Source organism: Globicephala melas, chromosome 3, assembly GCF_963455315.2.
Source record: "Globicephala melas chromosome 3, mGloMel1.2, whole genome shotgun sequence".
Classification (NCBI taxonomy): domain Eukaryota; kingdom Metazoa; phylum Chordata; class Mammalia; order Artiodactyla; family Delphinidae; genus Globicephala; species Globicephala melas.
In genome coordinates, this window is record NC_083316.1 from 75,887,865 (window position 1) to 75,904,878 (window position 17,014).

At 39.6% G+C, this 17,014-nt stretch overlaps 1 protein-coding gene across 16 annotated transcripts in view; it reads right to left on the reverse strand.

Moving 5' to 3' along the window:
- MCTP1 (multiple C2 and transmembrane domain containing 1) overlaps positions 1–17,014 on the reverse strand; it is a 541,550-nt gene that overhangs the window by 51,500 nt on the left and 473,036 nt on the right. For 2 of the 16 annotated variants that reach the window (XR_009563431.1, XR_009563430.1), the window contains exons 21-22: positions 16,086–16,486; positions 15,233–15,475 (exon numbers count right to left, since the gene is read on the reverse strand). The exons of 12 other annotated variants lie outside the window; for them this stretch is intronic. The gene's annotated coding sequence lies outside the window, so the exon portion shown is untranslated. Of the gene's footprint in view, positions 1–11,829; positions 11,963–15,232; positions 15,476–16,085; positions 16,487–17,014 lie in introns of those variants that run through there. 2 more of the 16 variants (XR_009563433.2, XR_009563434.1) reach the window with 2 other exon arrangements.

Genomic DNA, 17,014 nt, shown 5'->3' on the forward strand with positions numbered 1-17,014 from the left:
GCCTCTTCAGGAGCACTCAACACAACCAGAGGCTGGAAGATGAGCTGACTCTAGAAGGTCGAGAAATACAGTTATCCTTCATGCCTCTGCTCTAATTATGGCTCCACAGCATTCTTGTCCTTGACTTATGCCATGACCAGGGGTTATATTTTGATTCTGAGTGTCCATGTCTTATTAGGTTATGCACATCATATTTAAAAACTTAGATCAACCTTGGAAGAAGTTCAGAATTCTCATCCGCCTATATAATTTTTGCTTGCCCAATCTATCATTAAGGAGACTAAAGGAAAAAAAAAATTCTTTGAATAGACAGAAGTATTTGCTGTGGATGACCAAGCAAAAGACACCTGCAGTAGTGCCTTACTAGTTGGCACCTCCTAGCACTTAAGATATATGCAGCCTTGTGCCCTGAAACCAGCTTCTGAAGAATGGAAAATATTTAAAATATATTATCAAAGCAGAGGAAAAACAGCTAGTTTCCCCCGATTTCAGAATCTATAAGTATTGTATCAAAGTAAGTAAGAAAACTGTAAGTGATCTTCTGCTAGGGATAACATTTATGGAGCCTGGGGCCAAGAAGTATAAATACATCTTATCAATGCTGTGAAGTAAATACTATTATTACATCCGTTATACAGAAGAGGAAACTGAGGCTACAGAGAGGTTAAGCAATTTACCCAAGGTCACACAGTAGTAAATGATGGAGATGGGATCTAAATTGAGGAAGTCTGACCCCATCCAGAACCTGAATGCACCTTTACTCTAATGTGTATAATCACCTGGTAAAATCTATATCCTTCAGTAGAGAATTGCTGAATGAGAGACAAAGAGACTTGATGAACGAGAGATAGTATATTTTAGTCCCATTGTTCCCCAGATCACTGCTTACGTATTACAGAGCACATCCCACCTCGTGCTACTGTCCACAACATGTGTCCTGGGCAGTCACAAAGAGAACACTAACCACAGAAACCCATGTTCAGACCTTAACATTACTATCGCCAAACAGTTACCAAAGTCTGCACCTTGCTTTTGTAATGTTATTGAAGTGCAGGGGGAAGCAATAAGTTCTTAATGGTTCAAGGTACATATTTTGGGGGTAGAAAAAACTTGATTTTTATAGTCATTCTCTCCCTTCATTATTTTAGGAACCTACTAGAACTCTGTAGTAATCATTAAGGCCATGCACAAATATTCTGGCTCTTTTCTTTTAGGATTGTACTTCTCCAGTCTCTGGAAGTTACCTGCTTTGGCCAGTGAAAGGTGCACAGAAGTGGTCTCTGTTGTTTCCGGGAGGAAGCTTTAAGACCCAGTGCATGCTTTGCCATGTTTATCCTTTAGACTTAGTAACTGGCAATATTCCAGATAGTGGCTGCCCAAGGTCAGGACAACAGTGAAAGTGTGGAGCAAAGCTCCCTGCCCACCCCTGATGGATACATTTTATATGGAAGAAATAAAGCATTATCAGCAAGAAATTATCCATCAAGACTTGAAGTCATTGTTGCAGCAAAACCTATCCTATCCTGACTGGTCTGCCCTTGCAGAAAATACTGATGCCTAATCTAAAGCGGCAACATAGTGAATATGGCAGAAGAAGGGGACTGGGCTTCTGGCTGTAGTGAAGGCCGTCCGTGCTGCCAGCTAACAGGAAATATCCAGGCGTTTCCAAAAGGACTAAAGACAGCAGTACAGAAAGAAAAGGTCCTCATGATCCAGGACTGAATGTGGTCAAGATTTCTCTGGAAGTAGAAATGTGAAATTTCCAGTTTCTACAATTGACTCAAACTGTCAGAAGCCCCAAAGAGGCCCCACATCTTTCCCATATGCCCTCGGACTTGAGCAAGCACACCGTGAAAGCAGTGTGGAGTTTTTAACTGAAAACTGGCCAGGCTGAAGCAACCACTCGGAAGCAGACTATTTTAACTTTCCTGACAGACGGTAGACTAACCAAGGGCTTTTCTCTCTCCTTTTCTCCTTTTCAGTAATCATCGAAAAGAGCGATGCTGTGAGTTAGGGGTTTAAACAGAAAGAAATTGAAATCCATGACAGTGATGACTTAATAATATTGCAAATTATAGTTTTTAGTTCAGGTAATTTAGCATACCAAATCACAGTTTAATTTCCTTCTGCAGAGCCCAGGCACGCGAGATAGTGTATGGGAGAAGGGGCAAGGCGGGGTGGAGGGAGAGGGCGAAGATGAGAGTGAGAAAAAAATGTTTAAGACCCCTCAAATGCAGGTGCCCTTGAAAGACTAATAAAAGTGCCCTGGAGAATGTAAACGACACTTCGTTAATATGTGCGAGGCCCATAGCCGTGATCTTTGGGAGGCCACAGGTCCTCGCTTCCTTTTGTTCAGGTGCCAGCTTCTCCTGCCTGCTGGAATGTGAGGATCAAGTGCCCAGAAGGAATGCATAAAGTGTGCAGAGCCCTGACAGCTGTCAAAGGAAAGAATGACTTTGAGAGTGTCAGCAAAGCCAGCTGCTGTTGAATGGCGTGTGTCCTTGATCGGGCTCCACACAAAGCCTCGTGAAGGAATGGAGGGTGGCGGCTGAATCACTCAATGATTTGTCTTTTGTTCTAGGATCAACCTTCTGGAAATAAACCACTCTTCAATCCGCACTCACCACTCAACTTGCAAAATATTCAAAATAGCTGCGTCAGGTATGTAGATTAATTCACCTGGCTGAAGCTGGGTTTGTGTGTTTGGCCAGAGAATCGGGGATGAATTCTGATTGAATTTCATCCAAAATGATCACCTGAGTTCCAGCCATGACAAGGTAGTGAGGACAAGTCCTTGGGGCTAGCTTGAGAAATATTAGTTGTTCAAGCCTGTCGGTATCACCCAGCCAGGCTGCAGCTTACCAGCTTGACCGAACGTTCACTGGAGGATCTTAGAGCAGTTATATCCCTTTGCATGTATCTGAGTTTAGAGTTTAGGGGTCAAAGAACTAGGCCGAGTTTGCAGGTGTGTGAAACTAAAGTTCTCAAACTCTAGGATGCCTAAGAATCACCTAATAAAAAAAATTCCCACATCCTACCTTATCCTTACTGAATTAGAATCTCTTGAAGTGGGGCTAAGGAATCTGTTTTAACATGGTTCCTAGATTACTTCAATAAAAACTAGAGTCTTTTTCAAAATTTTCTCAAATTTACTTGAGTAGAAAAAAGAAAATATAACCCTTCATAAACATAAAAAGCACAAACACAATCATATCTAAGAAAACAAAAACTCAATCCAAACTGATATAAGTGAAAAATCATATCCTCTATCATCCAAACCAAGACACTTCTGAAGGTGAAATTGGGCGCTATTCATAATTACAGTAGGATAACAGGCATAAACTGGGACTCTGCTAGGCAAACGAGGGCCCTTGCTTACCTGAGTTCTAAGACTAACTTGGGCAGGAGAGTTGATTAAGATTTAGGCCACTAATCCCACAGAAGCCTGCATCCAAGTCTCGAAGTGTAGCAATCACTGCAAATACTTTAAGAGGGTCCTAACGCCAGAGGATCTGGTTCAGAAGCTCACACTGGCTTGAGCAGAGCAGGATGAATTCTTAGGTCCCAATTACCCTGCCTAGGAAGAGACCAGTAGAAACCATGACATGCCGGTGGAAGAATGCGCACAGTAGTGACATTTACCCACAGCAACTTCAGCAGTCTCATGACATGTAAATGATTGGTCCTCAAAGGCAGAGAAGAGGGGAAACAAACCAGGCATTATTCTATACTCATCTTACAGTTTTTAGGAAGCATCTTTTCCCTAAGTTTTTAGTTCTATTCTCATACAGTCTGCACAAACCACCTAACAATTATTGTCACATGGATTTCCTACTGCTTTCTTCCTGGGTGAACGATTGCAATATTATTGTAAGACAAAGGAAGAATGGGTTGTGCATTTTCATTATTCAGTGTATACAAAGGAATCAGTGTATAAAGGTTGTTTTAGAAGCACAAAATAGCTAAATGAGAGAGCATGTTTATCTAGGAAATTTCATTTATTTCTTTGGTTTTAATAATGACTGTGGTATATAGTTGCTTTTGCAAATAATTACAATGGATTTGCAAATAAATACAATGAAAGTAAAAATTGCCTATTTACTTTCAGATATTACTTCCATTTAAAAAATAAACTCAAAATATTGTATTCATTCAATACAGAACTTTACTCTTAGCTCTACTCCTAGCCCTAAAGTTGGAACCCCCGTCTTAAAATGTGAAGACCAAAGAAAATATATATGCAGAAGAATCTGAATCTTCATAAAGTAACTTCTCTTTTAGAAAGTATACGTAGGGTAGACCATGCCTCTTCCGTGTACAGTTGCCTGTGCCTGGAATGCAAGGGAAGCAAAATTGCCCTGCTGACCCCAAGAGAAGAGCAGTATCTGAGGAAACATTGAAATAATTACTAAATATGTGTATTAAAGAGGCATGGTGATAGTTACAGGAGAAGGGAAAGGGAAGTAAAGGAAGAGAGAACTCGTTCTTAGATGATTATAAAATATATCTTATTTACCTGAGAGAGTTAAAATGTATTGGCTATGCTTTTCAAAAAGTGGTCTTAATTACCCTTGAGATCAGAATTCCATATGAGGTAAATATGTTTTTAGATAGTTTTCTAAAATATGTATAATTTACTCAAGGAAAAAAGGACTGTGTCCTCTGGAGCCAATCTAGCCTCACAGGTAAATACAAATTTAAGTAGATTTCTAAGAAGTATATTATGTACAGTGGCTGATAGAGTGGAATGTCTATGAAGAAGCTGGGAAGGTGCGTCAGTTAAGTACATAATAAAAATGTATTGGAAATATACATCATTTTCTCAGTGGACTATAATTGGCTATGCATAGTAAAAAGTCTTATTTTAAAAAATGTATTCTGCGTCCACAGACTTTTAAATCTCAATAACTGCGTTATTTTTAAAACTCAGAATGCTAAGCAATATTAGTGAGAGTGACAAAAGAACTGCACGGTAGATGTCATTCTATAATTTACAACTCTCTTTGACATCTTTTTCTACTTCTTCTTTTAAAGCAGACTTCATCTAAAGCCATAGGTGAAGTGTTAAAGAAGATGGGGAAAAAAAATAAAATAAATTAAAAAAAAAAAAAAGAAGATGGAGAACAAAATTCAACTTTCCTTACTAAACTGACTCATGCTTTCAGGAGTGTCAAAGTATATTTAACTTTAAAATATATCCTCTTTTATTTTCCAGAAAGAGGTTTTTTGGGTTTTTTAAAATTATAAACCAAAGAGAGAGGGAGAGGGAGGGAGAGAGGGAGAGAATTTTCAGCATCTAGAGTAAAATAATTATCTTGTTCTGTCATTTATACCTTCATTTGGCGGGGAAGCCTTCTCTATCCTGCTAATTAAGAGACTTGCTCCTTCTAACACCTCACCATTCTCCCAGCCCATCCACTCAATTTTAGCTTCACTTGTCTCCTTCCCCTGCAACCTAAATGGACTTTAGTGTACCTGCCCTTATGTCCTTTCTGTATTGTTCTGGGCTGTTGAGCTGTGCACTGTTCTGCTTTGGCCACTACAGACTCCTGTGCTGTCACGTAGCCCCAGGTGAGCCTTCGCAGTTACTTGACGATCTGTTCGTTCATCTTGTGTTGACGGGCTATCACATTCCTCCCAAGTATTCTTTCAATCCTCTTCCTTTTTTCAGAGCCTTCCATCCCAACTTTCAACTATTTCTCCCACTTTCCTGAGAGAACTGAGGTCACATGTGCTTTCTCAACACTCACTCTTTCACCAGAAGCTCCCCATGGAACTTCATCCCTTCTCCTGTGCTTTTCCTTCCATCCACGTCTATCTCTTCTGAGACCTTGATCCTCCTCTTCTAGCTCTGGAATTCCACCTTCCCCACTGGTTCCTTCTAAAACAGTATGAGCTCTCCATTACTAAGGCAAACCCCAAGTTCTTGCCAACTTCCTTAAGTTCTTGTCCTTCCTTCTCTTACCCTTTCAGAGTCAAACTATTCTGAAGGGCAGTTCATACAAGCTGCCTCCAACATGCCCTTGGCTTTCTGCTCCCACCACTCTAGGGAAACTATGAACACCAAGGTCATGACTAACATAATCACCAATGTTTATGACTTTTTTCTCAGTTCTCATCTTCCACGAGAATTTGCCATATTTAATTCGAGAGACATATTTCTCAAAACTTTTAGTTTCCATGACAGGGACCCTCTGACTCCCCTCCTACCACTCTGACAATTCCTTGTCAGCCATACGCTCTGTTCCCCCTCTTCCCTGGCCCCGTAAATACAGGCATTCTCCACAGAACTGTCCTTGGCCCTCTTCTCTTTACTCTCAGCAGCCTCTGGTTCAGTAATTACATTGATCTCTAATGAGGACTGCTCACATTTAGGTCTCCGGCCATAACCTCTTCTTAGATTTAGTTTTCTATTTCTAGTGCAGGCATACCTTATTTTATTGTGCTTTGCAGATATTGCATTTTTTACAAATTGAAGGTTTGTGGCAACCCTGCATCAAGCAAGTCTATCGGCACCATATTTCCAACAGCATTTGCTCACTTCGTGTCTCTGTGTCACTTTTTGGTAATTCTCCTAATATTTCAAACTTTTTATTATTATTATATTTGTTATGGGATTGTGATCAGTGATCTCTGATGTTACTACTATGACTTGCTGAAGGCTCAGATAATGGTTAGCATTTTTTTAACAATAAAGTATTTTTCAATTAAGCTATGTACATTGTTTTTTAAGACCTAAAAATGCTATTGTGCACTCAATACACTGCATACAGTGTAAACATAACTTTTATATTCACTTGGAAACCAAAAAAATTACGTGATTCACTGTATTGTGATATTCGCTTTATTGCAGTGGTCTGGAACAGAACCTACAATATCTCTGAGGTATGCCTGTGTCTGCTAGAATACTCAGTTTGGTGGCCTGGTGACATTTCAAACACAACATATGAGAAACAGAAGTAGTTTTCCTCCCCTCTAAAATCTATCCTTAACTCAGATCCTTTGTTCCATTTAATGACTTGATAATCTTCCCAGGCACCCATGACCAGTGAAGCTGCTTCTGCTGCAAACAATAATGATAACACTACTAATAATATTACACCTAGGAAATCCTTACTGTATCACAGACATTGTTCTAAGCTTTCCACATATTTACCCATTTAATCCTCATGACAACCCTATATTGTTAACCCCATTTTACAGACGAGGAAACTGAGGGATAGTCACACAACAGCCTGGTTCCAGAGCCAATACTCTTAACCACTATGCTATCCTGCCTCGAGAAATCTTCAGTGACTGTTGGCAGCATTCTTAAGATGTGTTATAGCTGAGAGTGGCTGGAAAGTGGCTCATTCGAGGTATGAAGGAGTTGAAATTGGGTGGTGGTCATGGGAATGGAAAGGAGAATGACTGATGGGAACACATGGGGATATTTAATGACAGGAACCGCACTCAACTCAGTTACCTATAGCACCATGGGTAGTGGCTGGGTCTCAGAAACCTGTGAATGAGGATAGGAGTGAATTATACACATAGGGAGCAGAAAATTCCTTTTTCTACCATACTGGCAAAGGTAGAAGGAATTCTGATTCCTTATGGGAAGTATAGATGTTAGAGAGAAGATCAGAAAGATACTGGCAAAATGAAGATGATTTGACAGTCACTTTCCTCTTTTTTTTTGTGGCACGTGGGCCTCTCACTGGTGTGGCCTCTCCCGTTGCGGAGCACAGGCTCCGGACGCGCAGGCTCAGCGGCCATGGCTCACGGGCCCAGCCGCTCTGCGGCATGTGGGATCCTCCCGGACCGGGGCACGGACCCGTGTCCCCTGCATCGGCAGGCGGATTCTCAACCACTGCGCCACCAGGGAAGCCCCAGTCCCTTTTCTTTTACTAAATAATATACAGCATACAACATGGCTACTTTGAGTGGTTATGGGACTCTAATGTCTGATTTGCTGTTTTCTATTCATACATAATCTTTCTATTCATTGAGTGTTTAACCAAATGCTTGCTATTAGTATACCAGCGTGCATAATATGTATTATACTACTTACTTCTGGTCACTAGAATTTATAATATTTTTGTGGAGGTATGACACATTAAAATTAAATAAGTTCATGAGTTAATAAATACTATGTAAAAGTCATAAAGCAATGTGGCATAGTGGTTTAAATCATGGGCTTTAAAGTCTAGATAGAATTGGGTCCTAATTTCAGCCTTTCTTTGTGACCTTGGATAAGTCACTTAGCCAAACAGAGTTCATTTTCCTCATCTGTAAAATGTAGATGATAGAACTTACTAAATACTTTCCATGAGGAAGAAATGAGAGGATGTATGTGAAGATAATGCTCAGCATGGTGCCTGGCACATAATTACACACACACACACACACACACACACACACACACACACACAAAGGAAGGGCAAAAAAGATGAGTGTCAACTGAGGAAAACAAATATATTATTATATGTTCTGAAGTGGAGCTCAATATTGGCTAAAGAGGTAACTGGCTGGGGTGGGAGAAGCAGATTCCAGTTGAGTCTTAAAGGATGGACAGGTCTTGAATAAGCAGAAAGGGCATTTCATGTAGATAGCAAGGCAGAGCATATCAAGAGAATCTAAGAGGAAGGTACAAAATAAAGAGCAGTACAAACACAAAATCTACAGAACTTATATTACGGATTAGACAGAGAGAGAACCACCGAAGATGATTTGAGTTTTTGAGTCTTCGCCGGTAAAATAACTGTGCTACTGGTAGAAATCCATCAGCTATGAAAGGAATCCAGTTTTAGAGGAAGAACACAAGTTCAGGTTGAAATACACTGTTTGGGGTTATGATGGGACAACTTTCAATGTCTAGAGGATAGAAAGAGACAACAGACTTGGGACAAAAGGCATAGCCAGAGATTTTTCAGCTCCTTGAGAAGAAGAATTAGTTAGGTCTCATTTCTCTTTGTATCCCTCAGAGCACCTACCATGGTGCTTTGAATATTCCAAGTAGATTAACACTTGTTGCATGGATGAATGAATAAATGAATGAAAGTAAACATTTTGTTGTTATCTTCCTTGGGGATAGTTAAAATTGTGGGCACAGATCAGTTCTCTAAGGAAGAACAAACTTGGGACTATTCCAATATTGGAGACAAAAGACAAAAATTGAAGAGTTAGTGTAAAAAAACATGAATGCACAGGGAGATAGGGATAGAAGGGGATATTAAATGGTGGTCAAGGGGGCACTGGGATAAATGCACTAAAAAAGTGGAAGACCAAGAGAGGTTATTGATGTCTTCAGGGAGCAAGTTTAGTCAAATGTTACAGATGGAAGCCACAAAGGAAAGAATTAAGGTTGAACAAAAGCGGGCAGTAAATGGAGGCAACAGATGGTGATGATGAATGAAGGGGAAGAAACCTCATTGCCCCTCACTGCACTTTTTTCTTAAAATGTGTCAGTATGTATTGCACGGAATAAACATTTGTCACAGGTGTGCCAATAATTAAGTGCACTCATAATGAATATGTGAAAGAACGAATGAATTGAATATGAAATCACTCATATTGAATACCACTGAATATCATTCATATTGAATAGGAAAAAATACCATCTCGATTTCTTTTTCTTAATCAGAAACATTTCACCTTCATTTCTGTGCTGTGGGTATGTAAATAGATACAAATGTACTCGTAGGTGACAAAGTTGGTCAAAACCTGTAAGATAAACACTTATCTCTTTCTAATATATTACTCTTTCTACCTGCCGTTATGGGAAAAGACCCACCCAGAAAGTTGTATCACTTTGCATTAGACTGTGGGAGGGGAATATTTACGAATAAATATAAGGAATTTAAATTTTCATATCAGTTGTTTTAGTATAAGCTATAGCCCCTCCAAGTGGCTCACATCTGGATAGTTTCTTTTATTAAAACTAATTGTTTTGCATGTTTGGAAAATGCACAATTTTATCATCATGGAGAAAAGTCTACATCATGTCTTTATACCATAAAAAGCAAACATGACTTACAGAAACAGAAAAACACCTGAAATCAATAAGCATCTATTTACTTCTCCCCATCTAAATGAAAAACAGGTATCAATAAAATATTTTAGCTATGGGTTTGCCTTTCTTTTTTTTTTTTTTTTTTTTTTTTTTTTTTTGCGGTACGCGGGCCTCTCACTGTTGTGGCCTCTCCCGTTGCGGAGCACAGGCTCCGGACACGCAGGCCCCGGACGCGCAGGCTCAGCGGCCATGGCTCACGGGCGCAGCCGCTCCGCGGCACGTGGGATCTTCCCAGACCGGGGCACGAACCCGTGTCCCCTGCATCGGCAGGTGGACTCAACCACTGCACCACTAGGGAAGCCCGGGTTTGCCTTTTTTAATGCTACAGAATTCACGCAGAGTGGAGAAAACTCATGCTTGACACATTCAACTTCTAGTACAGTGTCAAGGTGAATTACTAAATCCTCAAAACCTGACCTTCTAATGAAGGCACTGATACAAGCAGAGTTGGTGAAGAAAACCACAAAGATACAAAAATGTATAAATATATGACCAGCTAGGGACAAATTTTGATGGAATTATCGCCAGATTTCCACAGACAAGGCATATCTATCAAATGTACCTACCATAAGCTTTGATTCCATTAATTTCCCGAGAAAAGACATCAGGTAGAGTTCTGGATACCAGGTGTGTAAACACTAAGAGATTCTGATATTACAGTATCTTTCACATAGAAACTTGAACACAACCCAACCAGATGCAGAAGCGAGTTTCCGCTGGGAATGCTACCTACCCTTTTACTACTAGTATCATTATTTAAACGTTTAATGCAGGAGAAACTGAAGGCCAAAAAAGAACACGCCTGCACTTAATTTCAAGTGACAGCTAATACAGTGCATTAAAGGTGTAATACTATACACATGGTAGTTATATATAAATAGTAACATTAAAAGGGGTTACAACATCCCTAAGACATCCTAAGTCTAAAACACTTAAAAAGCACATTTGCAGTACAACTTATCCTAAATTATTTTAATTGGTTTCAAGAAGACTTCAGATTAGTAATGGGCTTTGACTTTTCCTGATTATAAAAGAGAAACACAGATGAATGCTTTTTAGACAGCCTAATATCATTCCCAGGTAGACTACCACGTAACCTGTGTTACTTAAATGCCATTAACTATCAACGAATGTTATTTTCACGTAAGTGTTTTATGTAAATTTTGTTTGCCTAAAGTTGTTAGTTCTCTTAATAAATATAGCTAATGCAAAATGTCTCTCTCTCTCTTTTTTTTTTCTTTTTTCGTTCTTTCCTTGCATTCATTATCCAGGAACTTTTTCAAAGAGAAAGCGGGGAGAAAAAGGCAGAATGACAGAGCTTGAATACTTAGCAACCATTTTACCATTGAGGGTCTTTTTTTTTTTATAGTATGAAAAATAATCCAGTTACATTCTTTAGCTCGATTACTTACAAATAACTTATCTGAAAAAAAAATCAAGTAAATCTGTCAGTTGTGGAAGTTTATTTTTCCATGTGTTATCTAGAGATAAGCCAGCCTGTACTATTAGATTTCCACTGACATAATTGTGCGTGAATTCTGATCTGATTTGGTATTACATGGTGCAAAAGGTGACACATTTTCTCTAATATACCCCATTAGAAAGGAAAGAAATTGCCAAAGTATGAAATCCGAGCACCTTGATTCAGAAACTATGTGACTTTGAGGTCAACTCAATGGAAAAGAACTTGTTCAAGTACCCCAGGCACTGAAGGTTGAGACAAGCAAATCTAATACCCAGGGTAGTTACTCTGTTGGATAATCAATAAAATCTTACATTATCAGACTGCAACAGCTGTATATTCGTTTATCATATTGTCGTGTGTGTCTCCAAAATATTCAGGTGTGGAATCACAAAGAATACAGATACTGTCCCCATTCCAAAATCATTGCTGATCAGAAGACTCGGCTAAGAAACCAGAACCAAGAAACAGAATTCATGTGCGTAACGTGCTGAATGTTGATTTTAACATCCACGAAATGTCACCTCACTACAGCAGAGAAACATTAGCTTCAAAGATCCTGGAAAAGAGGCTTGACCGAGTTACTCAGAGTTCTTACAGCACAATTTTTAGAGATATAAGTGATCTTTGAAATCCTATGAGAAATGTCCTTGAACAAATTAATAAAATACCAGATGTGAACTGCTGGCAATTCCAAGTACATTTTCTAAAAAGTAGAAACTCTTACGTTTTAGGTCGGAAGTGTTGTACCACCTCTTTTCCTCACTTGGCTTTTTATTTCTGGCAGCCAGGCAGAGTAAATAAGTACTTCCAGAACACAGGACTAGCATTTCGTCCTCCATCGGTGGAGGACGATGAATGCCCATTACAACTTAAACAGGAATTTAAAAAGGATTCTTTACAACTCCTTCCTACCCCCACCCCCCAATTAGTTTCAAAGGAGAGCTTAGGTAGAAGGTGAAATTTGGAGACTACATCTTTGTCTATGGGCAAAGCAAAAGAGGAGAGATTTAGGGAGCCCTTCAAGTTTTCAGTGGAGAAGTTGAGAATGACAATTTGGTCAATCCTTTGTTGCTTCTCCTTTCATAAAGCAAAAACAAAAGTGAAATAAAAAGAAATAGCATGATAAAACTTGGATATACCTGGCAATTTGAAAGTGCTCTGTTTGTTTATTTTTGAGATAACCTAATCCAGCACTATGTGCAGATAAACCTTAGACAGATAAACCTTAGGAGAGAGTCTCCTGGTAATAGGCTCCATATTCCTGAAGGCTACAGGACATCTATTAGAAGTTTTTGCTCTTTGGAAATTGTGGCTGATTTAATTTTTGAAAGATGGCCACACAACATCTCTTACCCTTTAGGTTCTTATGCAATATGACCTTGACACTCCTGATGAAGAGGGAGAGTCGAATTCCCCCTCTCCTTGAATCTGGGCTGCTTTTAGGGACTTGCTTGACTAATAGAATATGACAGAAGTGACATTCTGGAACCTTCCAAGGCTAGGTCATAAGCACTCTTGCAGCTTCCACCTGGACCTCTTGAAACACTCGATTTTGAATTCTCCCTCTCAGGACCCAGTTGCCATGTTAGGAGAAACCAGCAACAACCTCTAGTCATCTGACTGAGCCACCTTGAATGTCCAGCCTTTAGATGACCACAGCCCCAGACATCTGGCTGGAACCATACGAGAGATTCAGGCAAGAACTGCCCAGGTGAGCCCAGTCAATGCACTGCATAGTGGAGAAATGGAAAATTATTGCTTTAGGTCACTAAGTTTTGTTTTCTGGGGGTTGGGTAAGGCTGTTATACAAAAAATGGCAGGCTTTGGAGGCAACAGACTAGAGTTTGAAGTTTGGTTGTTTTACTTCTTTTGTGACTTTTAGTGAGTTCCTTTATGCCTCAGAGGTTTCTGTCTTCATCAGAAAAATAGTGACAATAGTAGCTGCTTCTCAACTGACCCATATTCCTCCAGCATCATATTTTCCTAATGACTCTTAGATCAAGGCCAGAATAAGCACGGTTACTATATATGTTCTACTCTGAACCAACTTTTGAGGCATCAGAAATATTTGGTCTCCTTTTACATTCATACTTCTTGCTTCCACATTGGATCTGTGTTTACTTATTGGAAGCACACTGAATGGGTGAATGGGAAAAAGGCACTATTCGTAGACCTGTTGCCATCATTCTTCCAAACACTCTCTCAAGACCTAGAATGCAGGGAAAAAAGAGGACTGGGGCAGGCATATAGGACACTTTCTCTGTCTATACTGGACAGAACGGGCTCTGGCTCTGCAGAATTGCATCCCAAGTGACCTAGCTGTCATCTCTAGGTGGGTCAACAGGCTTTGCTGGGAAGGAAAATTAATGAGAGGATTTCTTTTCCGATCTCAGTTTCTTCATCGTCAGACAAGTTACTTAATTCCTAGTCTTAGCTTCTTCTCTATTAGATAAGTTAACTGGTTTCTAGGCTCAACTACTTCTCTAATTTAGTCACATTATCTGGTTTCTAGCTGCTTCCTCACTAGCCAAGTTAATCTTCCTGATACTGAAGCATGGGAAGGATCCTTGATAAGCCAATACACAGAGTCATCGAGAACATTAAATAAGGTAAGGAAGGGAAAGCACTTTGAAACACTGAAGTGCTACATACATATAAGGATGCCTCAGCTAGGCATCTCCCAGTCATCCAAAACCCTCAATTTCCCCTTACTCTACCCAACATAAAAATTTTCAATAATCTTCTTACAGTCATTATTAAAAATATCTCTCAAATTTGTTTCTTTCTATTGTCATTATTACCATTTAGGTGTAAGATGCCATTATTGATGGCCGGAGTAACTGTGGAACTTTCTAGCCTATTTCCCCACTTCAAGTCTCATCTCTTTTCATGCCATCCTCTGCCCCATTGCCAAAATTTCCTTTGTAAAGTACAAGTTTCATCATGACAAATCTCTACTTTAGAACTGCCTTTTATTCTTCACTGGTTGGAGAATAGAATTCAAATTCCTTAGATGATGCCAAAGCCTTCACGACCGTAAATTTCCCTGTCCAGTGTCATTTTCCTCCACTTCTGCCCCCACTACCCCACATACTCCTTGACTTTACACACCACACTTCCTCATACATCCTCATTCATCCTTCAAGACCCAAACCAAATGCCATTTTCTCCGTGCAACATTTGCAGACAGTCCTATGAAGATGGTCACCCTCCTGTTTTTCTCACCCAGATTCTGTTCACAACTTTATTATAGCATTTTTCTCACCATATTACGAGTATTAGTTTACATCACCAAGGGCCCCATCAGACAGTGACTCCTGAAAGGCCCATATTGTGTCATATTTCTCTTGGTTTACCCAGTGACTTGTCCTTCAATATATGTTTATGGTTAAAAAAAAAAAAAAAAAAGGTATCCGTTTTCAATAAGAAGGACACAATGGCAAAATAGTTCAACCTATACCTGAGATTGGGCTTCAAGGGGTGGGAATATGTTTGTGAATTTAGGAAGAAAATAACATTTTAAAACTTCCTATCTGAGACTTTGATTGCTTTTGAAAAAACGTTTGTCAAATTATATCAGGACATTGATTCACGCAGAGGATACGGCATAGAATGCTGTATCTATCAGCCTAGCCTAATTATGTTGCAGTGAGAAAAGACCTCAAAATCATAGAGGCCTATAAAAACAAAGGCTTATTGTTTGCTCACGTTACCTGTCCACATGGGTTGGCTCCAGGTCCTCTTTATTCCAGAACTCAGGCTGACTGAAGACCTCCTACATGGACAGCTCCAGCTGTGTTTCAGGGGGAAACAAAGAGAACTGGCAGAGCCAAGGATGGCTCTTGAGCCTTCACGTTGGGAAGTGGCATGGGTCAGCCAAAGTGAGTTACGTGGCCAAGTCTGAGATCAGTAGGCAGGAAAGTACATTTTGAACAGAAGGCAATCTGCCATAGATGCTACAGAAGGTAAAGAGACAGGTGACATTGTCACTACCATGTTAAGACCTCTAGAATAGTTTCCTGTTGACAGGAATCTAAGAAAACACACCCTGCTAACATGATTATAGCCATATATCTTCATTTACTTTGAGTCTAGCTAAAGTTGGAAAATTTCAAAGAAAAAAAAAGTACCATGAAGTTTTTATATCTATTAATTCTACACTAATTATGGAGTGTGATGAAACACAAAAAGTGAAGTATTTTTTGTGGGACAAGATTCTGGCCCATGGAAGCATGGAACCACTAAAATTGAATGAGTACCTTAGGCTGCGTACTCTAAAAATCTATTAGACCTTGTGGATCTTTTTCTTTATATAAAAATATCTTGATTTTTACAGACTGGAGGTTTACCTGGCTTTGGATTTTCCCCAAGAAAAAACACCTGTATTAAAACATTTTTTGAGTTCAACATATCACCAAGAGAAATAACCCAGAGGCCACTGAAATATTGTGGTGAAGCCACACATCTCTTGAAGTTGTGTTCTCATCAAATGCTGTCACCACTACAGAGTTTCTGACCTTTCTTTAATATTTCATTTTCTGCATGTAACTTAGAGAAAATAGATACCTCCATTTGCATAGCCAACTCCTGTTGGCAAGTTATCACAATCGAGGAAGAATTCCTACTTCGTGAACTCCTTTTAGAACCTGCAGAGTCAACGTCTTTAACATGGTGAAGAATTTCTTTGCCAAACAAACTTCCAGGCAGAATAAAAATCTTGGCACTCTGCGCTCAGATGGAGCATCTGTGATGCTTGGCAACACATCTGGTTCTGCTGCTTTGGTGAAGAAACATTCTCCTCATCTCAACATGCAGTTGTGTCAGCCAGTGTCAACGACTCTGCCAGCGATCATGAAAAACTTGTCTCTATTTCTATGAACGTTGTCAACCTCCTGAGAGCCAGGGCTGACACACTTCTATTTCAAGAAGTTTTGTCAAGAAATGGGAGTAGAAGAGTCAATTCATTTCTGCAATACAGAAGTTAATTAGCTTTCCAGAGGACCTGTCTTCGAATGTTTGGTTGACCTTCAAATGAAAGTTCCTCTTTTTTGAGGCAAAGGAAATCCAACTATTAGAATAACCCAAAAGGAAATGGTCCAATCATAGTTAGCTTTACTTGATGGATATTCTTGCCAAATCACCTAGGTAATCAATCTTTTCATTTAAATTCTTTTAGCTCAACAGCCACTCTGGAGGGGCACATGGCGGGCAGACAGCTACCTAAACATTCCAAGGCTGGAGAAGGGCTTCTGCAAACTGGAACAAGGAGCGACAAAGCTTCCCAATTTGTTTACAGGTAGAAACCCATAGACAGCTGGAATCCTTAGATAACCCTTTGAAAGCTAATCCTGCCTCTGATGACCTTAACATGCAACCATGAATACTTGATCCTTTAAAAAAAAAAATGACAAAGCATTAATGATGCAGACTTCTCAAAGCATGATCTCAACAAGGATTTTGGAGAACTCTAGGAATCTCACTATGCCTAACCCTCA